This window comes from Metopolophium dirhodum, chromosome 7 (assembly GCF_019925205.1).
Source record: "Metopolophium dirhodum isolate CAU chromosome 7, ASM1992520v1, whole genome shotgun sequence".
NCBI classification, from domain to species: domain Eukaryota; kingdom Metazoa; phylum Arthropoda; class Insecta; order Hemiptera; family Aphididae; genus Metopolophium; species Metopolophium dirhodum.
The window spans coordinates 17,070,425-17,087,909 of record NC_083566.1 but is presented as its reverse complement, the minus strand read 5'-3'; the positions used below and the strand labels follow the sequence as shown (position 1 = coordinate 17,087,909).

At 31.0% G+C, this 17,485-nt stretch overlaps 1 long non-coding RNA gene across 1 annotated transcript; it reads left to right on the top strand.

Annotated features, from left to right (window-relative positions):
* Positions 1–666: 666 nt before the first annotated feature.
* LOC132948471 (uncharacterized) lies at positions 667–15,452 on the top strand. Its single transcript, XR_009665027.1, has 4 exons — positions 667–791; positions 1,892–2,054; positions 2,478–2,600; positions 15,374–15,452. It is a non-coding gene; the product is annotated as an uncharacterized LOC132948471 (long non-coding RNA).
* The last annotated feature ends 2,033 nt before the right edge of the window (positions 15,453–17,485 follow it).

Genomic DNA, 17,485 nt, shown 5'->3' with positions numbered 1-17,485 from the left:
AAAAAGTAGCTAAATGAGTCAAATGATTTTGTCAAGGGGTGGGGGGGAGGATATGGCTGATTTTTTAACATGCACTATTTCAAGGGCTCTTAACCTAAGGGGCGCACCACTCTAAGCAGGAGTGACACAATTTCGTAAGGGAGGGGGGGGCGTGAAAATGTTTAAAAGAAAACACGAATTTATTTAGTTATTTTGTTATTTAGGTAATACATATTCATTAATAGGTATTTCTTAATTTTTTATTATTATTTTATTTGTAACATTATTTTTAAATATTGGGATCAATAAAACTATTTTTATATAATTACTATTTTATATCAATTAGAATTTGTTTATAAAGCAAGTAATAAATAAATGGTTACCAAGTAAAAAAACCGTTATCTATATTATAAATTTGAATTAAATTTACCGCATTTGCGTCTAGTAGAAACAAATAAATGTTTTTTTGAAGATAATGTAAAAATATCCATCATCAATCGGTTAGGACCATATATATATTTTCTATGATTGGGACGGTTAGGTTATAATTATAAATAATCTATGGCAAATGACAATCGTTTGAGACGAACAGCGATTCCAATACGTACTCACATATTTCGTTCCATTCTGGTTATTAAGCAAGGTGCCTTTTTTTATAAATGTCATTAATCTCAATACTTCCAGACTGAACTTTTGGATCGGAGATATGAAGACGCGCGCTGCATTTTGCTTGGCGGAGACGCACAGTTCTGACACTAGACAATATTATACACTCAAAGGGACCGCGTTTCGCCGGAAGAATAAATAATTACGTAAGTTTTGTCCTACTACTCTGTTGACGCGGTAGACCTAATGTAAATATTTATTGTCAGACAAATTTATATACCCGCTAGACGTAGAGTAGTTTTTAAAATCCAGTTGTTATAGGTGTAAAAAAATTAGGATATTATGAAAAATACCTTAAATTATAATACTTTGCCGACAACTAATAATTTATTGTTATAGTAGAATAATTTTTAAAATTTGAAATCAATGATAAGCAATGCTTTTATAAGTAGGAAGGTAGGTTTTTATACCTACCTAACAAAATAAGAAAATACATAATGATTAATGTTATTTAATATGATTTGTACCTAAGTACATAGCAAATTATACCTATCACTTGGTGACGATTATTTTTGTTTTATACGTTCTTCGTAATTCAGTTCCGTCACGATAGTTTTAGTTTTCGTTAAATGTGAAACATAATATTTTCTGTGCATACAGGATACGGGCATTAAACATTTGGGTTTTAAGAGAACACCTCAAACGTACGTTTTATTTTGGGGGTTTTACGGGATATACTTATAGGAAATTTTCTTCAAATTTTCACATTTCACTATTTGATATTGTGATATTATTTGTACCTAGGTTAAGTTTCTGTTTTAGAATCGATCGATATGTTACCTAGGTATATCACATTCTTTAATTTAAATTCTGGTAGTCGAGTATTGCACAAGTACCTACGTAACTTATAATTCGTATCGTAATTTAATTACTAAAGAAATATAATTTCCCCAACAGTGTCTAGGGCCACTGGCAGCAGAATGCATTATAGAATGTCTATAAACTTGTGGTCTAGTATATGGTTAAAATTGGTATGTGACCAACAACTGGGGGCTTGTTCTGGAAAATTTAAATGATCTAATAAGGTTCATCTCATTATTTGAATTAAATTCATTTTTAAGCGATTGTTGTGTTAATCAATTTTTTAATTTATTTCATTCAACACACTCGTCTCAGTTTTCTAGTACCTCTAGATTTCTCACAAAATTCATATTGATCATCTCACAGTTTTCATATTCAAAACCAAAAAAATATGTATTTTTATCTTATTTCAATCTTTTTCATCGAACACCAGAATATATTACAGATCATAAAGATACTAGTATTGTATACTAGATAAGTTTCAATTAGCGGGATGTAGAGAGAGATGGAGATGGAGCGAGATGTTGACGGATGAAGATAGCTGTTTCTTCGACGACAGCGTGTGCTGCAGTACAGCTAGGTTTCACCGGAAGAGTCGATGTTTATGCGTAAGTTTGTTTTTATATTATTTTGGTCTTACATTTACTTTTTAGACTTGAATTAAATATTTATTGTCGCGGAAAATCTGTTAACTAAGTAACGTAGAAGCATATACGTTTACTACTGCCTACCAAAGGCGCAATGTATACCTAATAATAATAAATTATAAGCCAGTCCGAACAATCCAAACGCTGTCTTACTCGTAGTCGAGTTCTAGTTGATAACTGACTTGTGAATAAATGTAATTTTTGTTAGGTATAAACATAAAACTAATAAATCCTTGAATACAACATTTAAAAATACAAACTCTGTGTAATAAAAATTAATATTAGGTATTTATTGGTAGGTTTATATAATATCTGTAGACTGTAACGCATAGGTCATTAGAATATTATAGAACATTTTACTGTATAACATGCGTGTTATTTCAGAAATGGTATTCGTCAGTGAACATTTTTAAACTGGGAATAATATATCATAAGCAGATTGAAATGTGTGAACGTTTCAGTGTTTCGAAGACTAAGTTTCGTAGCAGATTTTGATTCCGTCACGGGGTATGTATTTTCTTATTTCTCAGTAGGTTTTTTTTTATTATAGTTAATTGATCAGGGGATGTATTGCCCGAAAATTTTCAATATTTGTATTGTAACTATACTGGTATAACACTATTCGGGCTATCAATAAAGTCGTGTTCAAAATTAGAAAATTTGTGAGGTATGATATTTTTTTAAGCAATTCTTTCGAGTAGGGAATTCGCTCAATGATATTTAAATATTTTCATCGATAATCAAGTACGATGACTTGTAGGTAACTAGAAACTGAGTGAATAGGAATTAGGAAGTGTGTGATATGGCGAAGATAAGGAAATGGGTCAACAGGATTTCAGAATGTTTGGTGTATGAAAGGGAAAAATGAAAAAGAAATGTAAGGTTAGGGTAGGTAAATGGAGTGAGAGTAGCAGATATGAGAATAATAAGTAAGGTGTTAAGGTACAAAAGAGGATAGAATAAGACATTAATTAATTAAGGGTAGTGTAGGGTAGTGTACATATTGTAGTGAAAACAAGAGAGAATAGGTTTAGGTGGTTCGGTCACTGTATGATAAGAGATAGTGACAGTGGCTATAGAAGTTAATTCAACGGAGAAATGATGGGCGAGAAGACTGAAGAAGAGATAGATAGACAGAATACCGATCATATGGAGGTGTGGAATGAGAGTGGCTGAACCTGTATATAGCTGTGAGAGACGGGGGAAGAAAAAGTGTAAAGGTAGAATAGTTATGTTAACAATGCCGAATACGTAGGAAAAAATCTTGAATTTCAAAGCCTATTGACTCTTTGGCTTCAACTAACCATAGGTTTACCTAACTAACCTTCTTATGACTCATTAGGACACATTTGAATAAAAAGATCCTGAGTTGCAGGTTTCCGAACTTAAGTGTTTGATTATCAACTTGATCCTTTGATTGTTGACACCTTAATCCATGCTATGGATGAAGCCCATAGATAATAAAGATATGGATAGTCCACGCCTATGTTAAATACATTTGAGGCCGCGTTCCCGGAGGGGAAGGCAATTGAGGCGCCTTTATATTGATAGTCGATATTCGATACTCGATATAAGTATACTTTATTTGCGGTGTGTACAAGTTGCGGTCATAATCAAAAATTACATACTAGTTGCGATCACCCCTCAAAAAGGTTACATACTAGTTGCGGTCACCCATCAAAAAGGTTACATACTTAGGACTGTCTACACTTTTATTTTTTGTGTAGGTATGGTTAAGAATGTTGATACTCATGTTTAAATTACGTGGTTAAACTTGTGTTAAAATATAGTATATAATAGTAAACTTGTGTCAAAATATAATATGTATATAATAGTATAATAATAATAATAATTTTAAATTTTAAAATTTTGTAGGTATAAATTTAAAGGAAATTGACTTTAGATATTCAAGCCGATTTATTTCACCTTCTTCACAATATTGTATTTGTTGCGCTAAAAAATGCTCTTTTTCTATTGAAATTTTATTAACACGACTGGTTTTTGTACAATTCATTTTTAAATAGCCATTCGTTTGAATTTCATTTAAAGCGTCAATAAATATAAAAATATTAGGACGAGAGTGGTAAAACATGCTATTGAGCTTTGAATGAAAACTTTCGAATGCATTGGTTGTTAGTGTTATGGAAGACGAACATTCAGTCCATAATAACGGTGGATATCTCAAATATTCGAAACTTTCGGAGTATACAATTTAATTTATTTAATTTATAAACATTACTGATAAGTAGTGGTGTTTCCACATATATACGCTGTGTGCATTATATACAGCTTTGATAAGCTATGACCGCAACTAAGATATTACCTAAATTGGCGTGACCGCAACTGTTATATCTGTTTATCTCAAAAATCGTCATGACCGCAACTAGTATGCACCTTTATTTGGCCTCAATTTATTGTTCCCCTCGAAGATCGCTGAAAAGACCATTTGTCCTATTCATATCTTTATTATCTATGATGGAGCCATACCCAGCTCACTCGTGTAAACTTGTTGCCGATTGGGATGTCAGCGCACTATTTGTTTTCCATCTTTGGCCCACGCGTAGCATACCAAATGTACGATTAAGAAAACACTAAAATGATTGGGTCAGAGAGAGAAATAAATGGTGCGCTAAAAATCTGACATCCTCTTAGTGTTATCAAGTTGAAGAAGCAGTTGATTGTTGACAATTTGACATTTAACATTAACTGTGGTAGGTATTATGTTTGGAAGTAAAAGTAATTAGCAGGGCTGTGAATTTAATGCAATGAAAAAGTGTTAAATATTTGCCTGCATGTATGCACTAAAAACAGACAAATATATGCACTGAAATATTCAAAAGTATGCACTTAAAATTCAAAAAAATACTGAATGAAAACGTTTTTATTAACATTTTTTTAAATTAATAAATTATAATTCAAATTGGTTTACAAAAAAAATTCTTTATTTACACACTTGGTAGATAGGTATGTAGGTAGGTAACGGATGAACCGAAAATATAAAAACATTTAAAGAAAATAAGCATAAATACGAAGAAATCATGAAAACATGCAATTATATTAACTAACCCAAAAAAAACGCATATTGGTAACGGTGTTGTAATAATAGGGATCTCCCCAAAAAAATACGTACTAATAGTTCAAACAAATCATAAAAGCCAACTGTAATAAATATTAATTTATGAAAAAGTATATTAAAAAGCATTATTATTATAAATGAAACAAAACTATGAACTATGGACCGTGACATAATATAGGTATTTCTATATTTTTAGCTCCATAATTTCTGTTAAAATATTAGGAAAATGTATTAAGTAGTCTAGTAGAGTCTGATAAAATTGGGTTCCACGACATTGATCATACAAACTTTAAATACTAAACTATGGGTCTGAAATTTAGTTTATATAGATCTAAATAATCCAAAACATATATTGCTTCAAAATATAAAAATAAAGTGTCTTGTATTGTAGTAGGTGGGTAACTTTCAAAAAAAAAAACTAAAAAAAATCTTACTTGAAATCTATGTATAATATACGTATATTGTAATAAATGTTCAAATGTTTACTATAGTACATTATAAAAAATTAACTTAAGTTCAATATAATACATTATAACAGGTGTTAAAATAAACATTTCATACCACAAATTTTGTTAATTCACACAGTCTCTCTTCAATTTTAAATTTTTTTTCAAATTATCTACAAAACATAAATGTTTAGTATATTGGAAGACTTGATTAAGTATTTAATCATTTATCTAAAAGAGATGTGCCGGGTCGCCACATTACTATATCGAGGGGCCATGGTGCAAGTGTCGTCCACAAATAAAGTACCGGGAAAAAAACGATTAATTCAAATATAGAAGGTACTTATATCATATACTTTTATCAAAGTATGATTGTGTTAGTCACAGTCTTGTGTAAATGTTATTGTCTAATGTTTTCCCAATCTAATTATACAAAATACTGAAAATTAATGAAATCACAAATATTAGTACAATAGAGAGACTGTGCATTGATTTACAAATTTGTCTTAAATTTACTTTTTGCATAGAGAACATGAAGGTGGAGATTGTAATGAAAATTAAACGCAGGGTGTTTTTGGTTGAATTGTTGTTGCGTTTATTCTCAAAAACTTATTATTTTTCATACAGACACAATTTTAATAATTTGTTGTACAGTATTTCTTTTGAATTAATTAATTATACTCTTACGAGTGTACAGATAAAATAGTTTAATAAAGGATCACATAAAACATGGGGGGTAGGCGTGAACATAAAACTCACGGTTTTTGGTCGGGTGTTCATTATGACGGGATCAGTAGCACGGTAATATAATTATTACCGGCGTGAACAGCTGGGCGAGTTCAGCAGTGACTTAGCTCGGATGGCTGTATGCTGATAAAAAAAAAAGGCGAACGGTGTTGGACCTTCTACAATCTGTTCCATTGGTGGTCGTACGTTGGTCGGATGGAACTGACTGACTCGGCTCGGACGGCGGCGCTCAGTAACGGTGGACGCGTAACGACAATATATACCTCGCGACTCACCGCGGCGGTGGAGGGTTTGGTTAATTAGGTTGGGTTAGGATAGGGCAGGAAATTAGATGTAAACTAATTATCATAGTTTTTAACACGGTCTTAAAGACAGTCAGCAAGAGTTGTACCAGTATAGTTATTAAAAACTTAAATACAGCCAACATTAAATAATGATTTTTTTACCACAACAAATTATAAAATGTATTTTAAAATATAACAAAATATTATTTTATTAGGATTTTATAAGGTATTCAATACTTATGAGTTTATGTAAATAGAAAATGTATAAAATAAAAAGTTTTAATTTAATATATGGTTTTGTGTTTTAATATCCTATTGTCAAAGAATTCTCAGGGTTTCCTGTCCACATTTTTTTACATTGTACTAAATCTAATTTTTTTCCGCACATATTTACAAGGACTAAAACAGATATCTGACTATGTTTTTATTTGCATTTGGACTTAATAGTTTGTAATTTACTATTGACTGTAGACCCACCAAACACAATATTATTTTAAATTAAACATTTTATGTCCTTTATAAATTACAATCACATAGTAGAGTCCGTGCAGGACCTTTTGTCATTTAATTTCTTTGCATCCTTTATAATTTACATTCATTTTTATACATTTTCTAATACATATATTACCATGATACACCTCTGATCATAATAACTGTTCGCATTATTATAATGTAAACAACACCTAGTTTTTGGATTGTAGTTAATATGTATTGCAGTATTTAGCTTCCAGCGTATTCTTTTGTTTAGTGTTATTTCACCCAGATTTCTCAAACAATTTTTTTTTCACTTCATTGAACTCTAGTAGATTTTTTTGTATAAAAATTTACAAAGTTTGTACTTTGCAATGTGTAATCCTACAGTTAAATTTTTTCCAAATTTTTTTTTTGGTTCCCTAAAAAGCATTTGCCTGCGGGCGCCAACACCCTCCTTCAATTTTTTTTTTATGATTTTACCTCTAGCCAAATTTTTTAAACATTGACAATCTAGTACCTCTTGAATAATCCTTGTTTAATGAAATAAATATTTTAAATAGTTTTTTCTGTTTAAGAATATGGGCATTTTAGATTGTACTTTGTAATATTCCTACAGTTAATTTTGGTTTCCTAAAAAGCATTTGCCTGCGGATGCCAACACCCTCCTTCAATTTTTTTTTTATGATTTTACCTCTAGCCAAATTTTTTAAACATTAACAATCTAGTACCTCTTGAATAATCCTTGTTTAATGAAATAAATATTTTAAATAGTTATTTCTGTTTAATATTCTGGGCCTTTTAGTTTGAACTTTGAAATGAATTTTCCTTCTCTAAAATTTTTTCCAAATTTTTTTTTGATTTCTAAAATGCATTTGCCTGCGGGCGCCAACACCCTCCTTCAATTTTTTTTTTTATGATTTAATCTCTAGCCGAATTGTTGAAACATTGACATTCTAGTACCCTTTGAATAATCCAAATCTTTAATGAACTAAAAATTTTGAATAGTTTATACAGTATAAGATTCTGGGCATTTTAGTTTGAACTTTGAAATGTATTTTTCTTCTCTAAAAATTTTTCCAAATTTTATTTATGTTTTCTAAAATGCATTTGCCTGCAGGCGCCAACACCCTCCTTCAATTTTTTTTTTTTATGGTTTTACCTCTAGCCAAATTTTTTAAACATTGACAATCTAGTACCTCTTGAATAATCCTTGTTTTATGAAATAAATATTTTGAATAGATTTTTCTGTTTAAGATTTTGGACATTTTAGTTTGAACTTTGAAATGTATTTTTCTTCCGTAAAATTTTTTCCAAATTTTTTTTTGGTTTCCTAAAAAGCATTTGCCTGCGGGCGCCAACACCCTCCTTCAATGTTTTTTTTATGATTTTACCTAGAGCCAAATTTTTTAAACATTGACAATCTAGTAACTCTTGAATAATTCTTGTTTAATGAAATAAATATTTTAAATAGTTTTTTCTGTTTAAGAATATGGGCATTTTAGATTGTACTTTGAAATGTGTATTCCTACAGTTAATTTTGGTTTCCTAAAAAGCATTTGCCTGCAGGCGCCAACACCCTCCTTCAAAAATTTTTTTAGTAATGTAACTCTAGTTGAATATTTTGTATTGACTTGAAAATTGATAAATTGGTGCCCTATGAATAATCATTCTTTAATGAACTAAATATTTTGAATAGTTTTTTCTGTTTAATATTCTGGGCATTTTAGTTTGAACTTTGAAATGTATTTTTCTTCTCTGAAATTTTTTCCAAATTTTATTTTTGTTTTCTAAAATGCATTTGCCTGCGGGCGCCAACACCCTCCTTCAATTTTTTTTTTATGATTTAACCTCTAGCTAAATTTTTTAAACATTGACAATCTGGTTCCTCTTGAATAATTCTTATGTTTAATGAACTAAATATTTTAAATAGTTATTTTGTTTATAGAATCTGGGCACTTTAGATTGTACTTTGTAATGTGTATTCCGACAGTTAAATTTTTTCAAAATTTTTTTTTGGTTTTCTAAAAAGCATTTGCCTGCGGGCGCCAACACCCTCCTTCAAATTTTTTTTTAAGTTATGAAACTCTAGTTGAATATTTTGTATTGACTCGAAAATTGATAAATTGGTGCCCTATGAATAATCATTATTTAATGAACTAAATATTTTGAATAGTTTTTTTGTTTATAGAATCTGGGCACTTTAGTTTGTACTTTGTAATGTGTATTCCTACAGTTAAATTTTTCCAAATTTTTTTTTGATTTCTAAAATTTATTTGCCTGCGGCGCCAACACCCTCTTTCAATTTTTTTTTTCATGATTTAACCTCCATTCAAATTTTTGAAACATTTACAATCCAGTACCTCATGAATAATCCTTGTTTTATGAAATAAATATTTTGAATAGATTTTTCTGTTTAAGATTCTGGACATTTTAGTTTGAACTTTGAAATGTATTTTTCTTCCGTAAAATTTTTTCCAAATTTTTTTTTGGTTTCCTAAAAAGCATTTGCCTGCGGGCGCCAACACCCTCCTTCAATTTTTTTTTTATGATTTTACCTAGAGCCAAATTTTTTAAACATTGACAATCTAGTAACTCTTGAATAATCCTTGTTTAATGAAATAAATATTTTAAATAGTTTTTTCTGTTTAAGAATATGGGCATTTTAGATTGTACTTTGAAATGTGTATTCCTACAGTTAATTTTGGTTTCCTAAAAAGCATTTGCCTGCAGGCGCCAACACCCTCCTTCAAAATTTTTTTTAGTAATGTAACTCTAGTAGAATATTTTGTATTGACTTGAAAATTGATAAATTGGTACCCTATGAATAATCATTCTTTAATGAACTAAATATTTTGAATAGTTTTTTCTGTTTGATATTCTGGGCATTTTAGTTTGAACTTTGAAATGTATTTTTCTTCTCTGAAATTTTTTCCAAATTTTATTTTTGTTTTCTAAAATGCATTTGCCTGCGGGCGCCAACACCCTCCTTCAATTTTTTTTTTATGATTTAACCTCTAGCCAAATTTTTTAAAGATTGACTATCAGGTACCCTTGAATAATCCTTATCTTTCATGAACTAAATATTTTGAATAGTTTTTTTTGATTAAGAATATGGGCATTTTAGATTGTACTTTGTAATGTGTATTCCGACAGTTAAATTTTTTCAAAATTTTTTTTTGATTTTCTAAAAAGCATTTGCCTGCGGGCGCCAACACCCTCATTCAATTTTTTTTTTATGATTTAACATCTAGCCAAATTTTTAAAGATTGACTATCAGGTACCCTTGAATAATCCTTATCTTTCATGAACTAAATATTTTAAATAGTTATTTCTGTTTAATATTATGGGCCTTTTAGTTTGAAGTTTGTAATGTGTACTCCACAATATAAATTATTTAATTTTTTTTTTCTTTTTTAAAATGCATTTGCCTCCAGGCTCCAACACCCTCCTTCAATATTTTCTTTTTAGTAATGTAACTCTAATTGAATATTTTGTATTTACTTGAAAATTGAAACCTTGGTGCCCTATGAATAATCATTTTTTAATGAACTAAATAATTTAAATAGTTTTTTCTGTTTAATATTCTGGGTATTTTAGATTGTACTTTGTAATGTGTAATCATACAGTTAAATTTATTTAAATTTTTTTTTTAGTTTCCTAAAATGCATTTGCCTGCGGGCGCCAACACCCTCCTTCAATTTTTTTTTTATGATTTAATCTCTAGCCGAATTGTTGAAACATTGACATTCTGATACCCTTTGAATAATCCTTATCTTTAATGAACTAAATATTTTGAATAGTTTATACAGTATAAGATTCTGGGCATTATAGTTTGTATTTTGTAATGTGTATTCATACAGTTAAATTTATTCAACATTTTTTTTGGTTTCTCAAAATGCATTTGCCTGCGGGCGCCAACAATCTCCTTCAATTATTTTTTTTAGTCATGCAACTCAAGTTAAATATTTTTATAACTTATTGCCCTATGAATAATCATTCTTTAATGAACTAAATATTTTGAATATTTTTTTCTGTTTACGATTCTGGGCCTTTTAGTTTGAAGTTTGTAATGTGTACTCCCACAATATAAATTATTTAATTTTTTTTTTCTTTTTTAAAATGCATTTGCCTCCAGGCTCCAACACCCTCCTTCAATATTTTCTTTTTAGTAATGTAACTCTAATTGAATATTTTGTATTTACTTGAAAATTGAAACCTTGGTGCCCTATGAATAATCATTCTTTAATGAACTAAATATTTTAAATAGTTTTTTCTGTTAATATTCTGGATATTTTAGATTGTACTTTGTAATGTGTATTCATACAGTTAAATTTATTCAACATTTTTTTTTGGTTTCTCAAAATGCATTTGCCTGCGGGCGCCGACAATCTCCTTCAATTTTTTTTTTTAGTCATGCAACTGTAGTTGAATATTTTGTAATTGACTTGAAAATTGATAACTTGGTGCCCTATGACTAATCATTCATTAATGAACAAAATATTTTAAATAGTTTTTTTTGTTTAAAAATTCTGGGTATTTAAGATTGTACTTTGTAATGTGTAATCATACAGTTAAATGTATTCAAAATTTTTTTTTGGTTTCCCAAAATGCATTGCCTGCGGGCGCCAACATTCTCCTTCAATTTTTTTTTTTAGTCATGCAACTCTAGTTGCATATTTTGATAACTTAGTGCCCTATGAATAATCATTCTTTAATGAACTAAATATTTTAATAGTTTTTTCTGTTTAAAAATTCTGGGTATTTTAGATTGTACTTTGTAATGTGTAATCATACAGTTAAATTTATTCAAATTTTTTTTTGGTTTCTCAAAATTTATTTGCCTGCGGGAGCCAACAATCTCCTTCAATTTTTTTTTTTAGTCATGCAACTGTAATTGAATATTTTGTAATTGACTAGAAAATTGATAACTTGGTGCCCTATGAATAATCATTCTTTAATGAACTAAATATTTTAAATAGTTTTTTCTGTTTAATATTCTGGGTATTTTAGATTGTACTTCGTAATGTGTAATCATACAGTTAAATTTATTCAAATTTTTTTTTGGTTTCCTAAAATGCATTTGCCTGCGGTCGCCAACACCCTCCTTCAATTTTTTTTTTTATGATTTAACCTCTAGCCAAATTTTGTAAACTTTGACAGTCTGGTACCATTGAATAATCCTTATCTTTAATGAAATAAATATTTTAAATAGTTTTTTCTGTTTAATATTCTGGGTATTTTAGATTGTACTTTGTAATGTGTAATCGTACATTGATAACCACTGTGTGACGGTGAGTATAAGACCTTTCCCTCGGGGGTTTTTACACCTTTAGCCATGTGTTGCGATGGCGGCTACTTCACGCCTTTTGACGACGCGGTCACATCCTCCCGACGGGTTTCGTCAGGGTGCCTTGGTGCCAGGCTGACGGTCCCCCGCCGGCTGTTCTCGTTCGAGATTGATCGGTGGGTTTCGTATAACCGCGTCAGCGAGCGCTGGATTCGACCCAGTCAAATTCCTCCCCTTCTACTAAGGCTCTACTCCCAACAGTCTCCACGAGGCCATCCACATAAGTCGCCAACGCGCGGCCGGCGAGCGCGAGCACGTGAGGTACCCGCGTGCGTTGGCCGGACGCACGCCACAAAGCTCGACGGGGCACTGGTACTGTTCGGGCGTTAGCAATGTCGGATTTTCAGTGGGGCTTTCTCCGTCGCCCGCGGAATGAGATTTAAGGATCCGTTATCCAAAGTACTTACAACGACTATTTTCCCACTAGCATCGGCATCGGACAGGATTACTGCCACCGTGCGACCTTTTTGTAGTGGTACGGTTTTCTTTTGCTGGATGCTGTGTCCGTACCGATTACTCGGGTTTGGGTGCCTGTCGACAGGTTTCTCTCAGCCAGACTTCTGTCTTGCACGTGTTCGTACACGAGTTGGCTGGGCCCGTGTACTCTCAGTCAGGTTTGTGCTAGAAGCACCAGCACGCCGGCAGAGGTCCGCGTCTGCTTCGCCTGCCGTGTGCTGGCGCCTCTCACCCAAGCCCACTGGTTTGTCGCAGGTGGTATGGTACCCCTACTCGGGTAGTTTGTTCCCGTGCGGAGAAGGAAGGTGCCCTCCATCACCTCGGTCGTCCTTATTCGGGGACCCACGTCGAGGTCTTTTGACGTGCCTATCAGGACGTGCTTACCTCTAGCCAAATTTTTTAAACATTGACAGTCTGGTACCCTTGAATAATCCTTATCTTTAATGAACTAAATATTTTAAATAGTTTTTTCTGTTTAAGATTCTGGGCATTTTAGGCGTCCGTGAAGTTGGCCCTTACACTTTTTCAAAAAAAGTTTTGCACTGTGCCAATATTTTACAAGTAATTAGCAAGAATTTGCAAGTTCAATCCCAGAATTTGCAAGTCAAAAATAAAGGAATTATAAGGGGTGGAACCGAGGAAGGGGTAACTTCACGTAGCCTTTACTTGTTCTCCAAAACTTATGAAACTGGTGTCAAAACACTCGTTATAATAAGCAAGAATTTGCAAGTCCACTCCCGAAATTTGCAAGTCAAAAATCTCACCCCTACGATTTTTCAAAGATTTCCACCCCAGCCCTGACTTGTTGTCAGAAACTTTCAAAACTGGTGTCGAAACATTTGCTATAATTAGCAAGAATTTGCAAGTCCACTCCCGAAATTCGCAAGTCAAAATTCCGACCACTACGATTTTTCAAAGTTTTCCACCCAGCCCTGACTTGTTGTCAGACACTTTCAAAACTAGTCCACCACAAATAATTACTTAGAATTATTAGGTTTGTAACAAATTAACATTGGTATTAACATGGTTATGAGTTTCGGTTTGATAGCTATTTAATTAATATGTACAGTAATTTATTTTGATAATAAGAAAAAAAAATTAAATGCTTCTAAAGATATCAATATATTCATTTATAATATGTCAAATGTAATATTATAAATTATAATGTTTATTTAACACTTGTTTTTCTAGAGGTTTAAGAGATAAGTAATACATGAAAATATGAATTATTGAAACCATACTAGTTTATTTAGCTCCAAAGCGATTTTTGCGAATTTTGTTTTTTAAAATGTGTGTTTTTATAAGCATAATAATGGCACTTTTAAAAAAAGTCGGCTGAATTTTCTTTGGAAGTTATGGTTAATAAATCTTCAAAAATTTATGATTAAAATTAAAATTCTGTTTTTTTAGGGTTACGTAGCAAAAAACGGAACCCTTATAGATTCGTCATGGTGTCACTGCCACTTTTCTTCGAAACTATGAGAGCTATACTGTTAAAAGTTAAAACTTGGTAAGTAGATGTATATTGTATTCTATGAACCGCATTAAGATTTTCACACAAAAATAGAAAAAAAATACATTTTAGGGGTTGCCCATACTGAAACTCAACAATTTTTTTTCATCCAACCCATACGTGGGGGTATCTATGGATAGGTCTTCAAAAATGATATTGAGGTTTTTTATATAATTTTTTTTTAAACTGAATAGTTTGCGCGAGAGTAACTTCCAAAGTGGTAAAATTTGTGTTCCCCCCCCCCCCCCCTATAACTTCTAAAATAAGAGAATGATAATACTAAAAATAATAATTCTTGGTAATTATAACGAGTGTTTTGATACCAGTTTTGAACGTTTCTGACAACAAGTCAGGGCTGCGTGAAGTTAGCCCTTCCTCGGTTCCACCCCTTATAACTCCTTTATTTTTTACTTTCAAATTCTTGTTAATTACTTGCAAAATATTGGCACTGTGCAAAACTTTTTTTGAAAAAGAGTAAGGGCTAACTTCACGGCGGTTATTAATTGTTGTCTTGAATATATTTTAGTAAATTAAAAGCTGGTAAAGGGGTGTATTTATTTTATTTATTTATTTTTGTGTGCTTGACCCAACAATATAAGTATAATTTAGTCACTGTTGTATTCGTTGCCGATTGGTTTTTCTATGGCGAGACGTGGTCTTAAATAGATCAAATTGAATAACCATGTTATTTACCTAATCACAACAACGAAATAAATAATAATGCCATTAATGTAAATGGAAGTGATTTTCGCTTTTACCAGACAGAAATAATGTTTGGTTTAGTGGCGGGTTATAGGCAGGGTTCAAACGAAAATACGAAAAATAACACTTTCACTATAGGTATTGGTATACATTATTCTATAATGACAAATTTAAAAGTTATAAAATATTATATTATAACATAATATATTTTTATTGCGGTTATATGTTTTTGTAGATCACACATTGAACCGCTACCTCGATGTTATCACGACATCGATCCTAACCAGCTGCCGCCCTGTCTACGTACCTAATAACAGCTGTAGTAGTAATACCTGCTTGTCAACAGCTAATCAGGAGAGCCGTACGCCGTCTTGCCCCTTAGGGGGAGGGTAAGTGTACGCGAAATCTATTGATGTTACGAATCGTTAAACTCGAGTTCGAGGCAATTAAACATTCATGCAAAATATACATTATACATAGTAATTTCGAAACGTCCGTCCAGATTATGCTATTAGCGAAATCCTGCGCGATGTCAAATACAACTGCACCACAATACCGGCTATAGGTAGGTAGAACAACAAAACAATAAATACCATAATAAACACTTTAATTGGTTAGGGATTCCAGTGCAACTATTCAGGGAAAATGAAACAGTAGTTTACAATTAATTATTCCAAAACTAATTTCGAATTGAACTAAATGGGGAACGGCGCGCGCGGTTTCACTTCGTCTTGGCTTTTTCGGGTAAGGGAAAACAGTTTCGACGGCAAACGGCTGCGATCGGCACCGATTGCGAAATTGGAAAAGTACAATATTTTACTTTCGGTTACGAACTTCCAGCATTTGACGCCTTTATCTCGTAATAATATATAAAATAATATCTGATTAAAGTAAAAAGTAGATGCGTACTTATATCTAAGCATATTATAAGAAGTGGCTAAATATTTAAAGACGTAGTGTCTTATGTTTCAAAAAAAAATTTAAGTGTTTTAACTCATGATTTTAAATTACAAAATACTAATTATTAAAAAAAAAAAGTTCAAGCATACTTGTACACTAAATTCCAATGAGATTAGTCTGTTTACTTTGTGTCTGCTCAACATAATATATTTATATACCAAAATAAAAAATTACTGAAATAACCGTAAAATGTTTTATTATTGTTAATCATTATTTTTATTGTGCGTCACAGAATAAAACAAAATTATTGTGTTTATGATATTATATTTTTGATTCTCATTTGCGGAGAAACCATTGACGCTTATGGCTTGTTTAAGGTTTATCAGTAGACTAAAAAATAAATAGTCTTAAAGAATTTTAAATTAATTTTATAATAGCCTAGACAACTGGCTTTTCTTTGACTTATCATCGTTCCTCCTTTATCAAAACTTTATTTCCACACGGCTTCAAAATAACATTCGTGAAGTAAAAGTAAATTGTCAATTTGTTTTTATTATTTTCATCTGCTTCGAAGGCGGTGTGAGAACTGAGAAGTAGGTACTAAAATCTTGAGAAACTAATTTGACATGGATAAAACTTTATGAAATTATCCGTAATTATTCTTTGAAAATAAATGTGCAAACATTAATAACTATGAATACCAACTGTACAATAATAATACTGAAAAAAGTTTACAACAATCACCACTGTTTTGGATTAGTAATATTGTTAATAACTTAAAGACCTTATATTATTATTGAAATAAAATTAAAATTGTTTATCTATGCGAAACATCTTAATCTCACATATTACGTTAACTTGGTAATTATCCAATCACTTAGTTAATCTATAAACATTTAAATAATTTGGATTTTTTTAGATTTTTGAATAATTCATAATGTACATAGTGTGGGCCAAGGCCACAATGTTTCCCCATATTTCTTGGATAACTTTTGATTATAAAATACTAACCACCATTATATTATTTTAGAATATAGTACCTAGATAGGTACAGCTATTTTTTTTTTAATGAATTTATGTTAGTACATTTTTGACTTTTTAAATTACCATTACGCTATAATCCTGTACATAATCCCTCTTTTAATTTTTTTTTATTTAAATACCATTACATTTTTATTTAGTATAAATTTATTCCTTTGCAAGAAATATTTTATACTCAATTCTAAAAAACGTCTATAGCAATTATTTCATTTAATTAATTGTCTTTACTTTGTACAAGTAGAATTATAATTTTAATTAACGCAAATTATTATTAAAACTTAAAAAGAAAAAAAAACATTACAAAACGAATTCAAGGAATTATAAAAATTTTCAAAATTTACTACAAACAAGTATTAAATTTGGGTTTGTTTAGTAAATTTGTTTAATAGTTAATGCATAAATATTA